This window comes from Acromyrmex echinatior, chromosome 8 (assembly GCF_024713525.1).
Source record: "Acromyrmex echinatior isolate Ae372 chromosome 8, ASM2471352v2, whole genome shotgun sequence".
Classification (NCBI taxonomy): Eukaryota; Metazoa; Arthropoda; class Insecta; order Hymenoptera; family Formicidae; genus Acromyrmex; species Acromyrmex echinatior.
In genome coordinates, this window is record NC_141859.1 from 9,975,803 (window position 1) to 9,976,012 (window position 210).

A 210-nucleotide genomic window follows, 5' to 3' on the forward strand; every position below is an offset into this window, starting at 1 on the left:
TTCCTCGTTATTATTCGCCTACCGTATCCATGTCGAATCTTCACCCCCGAAATTGATCTCTCTATGACGACTCGGCCCGGTCGTATTCGTTTTTTAGTACGATCGAATCGTGCTACGAACGCACAACGTAATTCCTCCTCTACGTTGCCCGATGTTTTGCTTCGGCAACGCAACGACCAAGCAGCGGCTACGCAGCTACGAGCAAAGCGC